This window comes from Crassostrea angulata, chromosome 4, assembly GCF_025612915.1.
Source record: "Crassostrea angulata isolate pt1a10 chromosome 4, ASM2561291v2, whole genome shotgun sequence".
NCBI lineage: Eukaryota > Metazoa > Mollusca > Bivalvia > Ostreida > Ostreidae > Magallana > Magallana angulata.
In genome coordinates, this window is record NC_069114.1 from 2629896 (window position 1) to 2632725 (window position 2830).

A 2830-nucleotide genomic window follows, 5' to 3' on the forward strand; every position below is an offset into this window, starting at 1 on the left:
CATTACACTGGGGGGTGGTGATATTGTTCGCACATGCTCAATCAACAGGAAGGGCCTGATTAGAATTATTTGGCTTATTAGAATCAATAATGGATGATTGTTCATGATATGAACATTTTTTACCAATTTGTCAGTATAAAGCATGTATATTTTGATTAATTTACTAGGATTTCATCAATTTTAGGAGGTTTTCTTAAAACCTGGGTAGAATATACCCTTATTAGGAAATTAATAAAATTTTGACATTTTATCATATAGATAATACCAATACTCAAAAACAAGTAGTAAACAAACTATTTTATTGATTCCAGGCACTAATTATATACAAATAGATTCAGAGGTCTGAATGTCATTCACTCCCTGTAACGCCAGCATCTGCAGCATGATGTCATCAATTGAGCTAGTGACAACATCCATGACATTGGACTCATGGGACTCAAATTTCATACATAAACTCAGGTAGGTCTAAAGTCTTTAAAAAATAGCAAATGGACTAATTCTGAGGTAGGTAAGATTCTAAGTATAGGAATGAGAGTACCAAACCCCCGGATGTTTACATCAGAGAAAAGTTATAGAACGTTGTAATAAGGAATGAATGGGTAGGCGTTAGGCGATTGGCTGAATTCAGGTATGTGACAATTCTCATTTTGTAGTAAAATTATTAGTTTTTAAAATAAATGATGGAATGGGGGAATATTTTAAAGAATATAGCAACACTAGGAAAAATTGTAGGGGTGGGGGTTGATTTTTTATGTAGAGTGACATTTACTGCCGATCGCTGTAAGTTGTAAACAACTGCAAATTTGACCTATAAACGCCACGGGACCCTATATTTTTTTGTCATTTCCTGAAAGGTCTTGAAGTTTCAAATGATACCAAAGATTTGACTGAAACTATTATAGTAAAGTACTGAGAGGTCATAACATTTGTATGGAGTTCTATGGGAAAATAATTGGTAGGCTTTTCCCTATAGAGACCCTATTTTTTTCATGTTTTCTTTCTTTAAAGTCAAACAAATGTCAATATTTCATGATTATTTGGACAGACTTGACATTTCAATACACTTGCAGTAAAATTAGTTCATTAAATTTAAATTTTAAGATGGGAGTGGCTGTAATTTAAAATTGAGGGGGACTGGAGTATTGTATATGTGTAAAGAGTAAAATTAGAGGGACCAGGAAAGAAGAAAAAGCAAGAAATATTGGTTTGAATTCTAAATTAGAAAATATTATTGTTGATTACATGTGTAACAATTCATTTTTGCAGTTCTTTGCTTGTTTTTTAAATTTTTAAATTCATATTTAACTCATAATTGATGGGCTCAATTAAGGTCTGCTGATCATCTGTCAATAGAATTTGGACAACAATTATGTTGTAAACAAGGTTTTTTATTTGTTTTTCTTATTTTTTGTAAGCATCATATTTGCAATGCATTAAAAAATGTCTATTCTTTTCAAATTGATGACCTGATGCTATTTAATGTCAATTTAATGTCATCTTAATGTTTATTTTTCAGCAGATCTTCATTGTTCGGGTATTCTGCATCTGGACCAGCAGAGTGATTTGGATCAAATACTGCCTCCCATGCTTCCCAGCTATCCACGTAGAGGAGTTCTGCAGTCTTTTCCCTCGCCTAAATGGTCTTGACCTGAGTAAGGTTGATGTACAAGACGGTCTCACCCACACGCCCTGAAACTACCGCAGTTGTCAACATCTAGTGCCTTCACCTGGTAAGTTACCATGTTTCATTTTTTTATCCCTAGATTTGTGATTGTGAGTGTTTAGCCAGGAGTACATGTTAGGCATACATATGGTCATGAATGAGTGTCTCTCACCCCCCCCCCTTTTTTTCTCCACCCACTCCTCTTAAGAGAGGGGTGGGGAGGGGAGTGTTACACATGTTTATTGCACATGAATGGGAAATTGGGGTTATGACACATTGGACTCATGTCAGCCTAGTATGGGGTATATGTTATTGGAATGATTATGTTTTATGAGTTTAGTAGGGGCATTTTGTAAAGTTTTCATGGTTAAAATTGCTTGAAACTGTCAACAGTGTCCATTGCAAGATAGCAGTTTTTAGAGTTACTTCCCTTAGACTAACTGACTGAGTGATTCAGAATTTCAACATGATGTAATTCTATTTATTTGGACTGACTGTATGTAATTTTTGATGAGTTACTTGAATTATGTTATGACTGCATAAATCACATTTGGCATTACATGTTATTACATGTATTTACATGTAATAGTGTTTATTTAAGTACCCCACCCTTGACAGATCATTAAATTCTGTATTTATGTGTGTAATCAGAATGTATATATTTTATTTGTAAGGAATATATGAAAAAATTTGATGTATTAACATTGTTTTGTGCAATGAATAACTTATAACTCTGATTTTTCCTCATTCGTGCACTTATGATGATCTCCATTGTTCAGCCGCCTCAGCTTTGGAAGATGATAGTGGCAGGGCGGTGGGGTCATTTTGCCCCATATTGATGCTGTCGGACAGTCGGTAGCCATCTGATTCATCACGATGGACATTCTTCTATATAATGAAGGTAAACTTTTCAGCATACTATCTTCTGTCTCTGTACTTGGAGGCGCATTTTGTGATTTGACACTAGAATAGTTACCCCTCTTGATTTTTGACATTGGCAAGAACTTGGCCTTTTCTAGATTTAATTTTCAATAATTTTACAATTAAACAGTTCTGTTCATTACCCCAGGTACCTAGCTCTAATATTATATCAAAATTATGTCCTTTTTCGTTTGCTAGAATAGTGTTTTAAAGAAAGATAAGGGGGCACCTGCTAGTTCTGTAAGC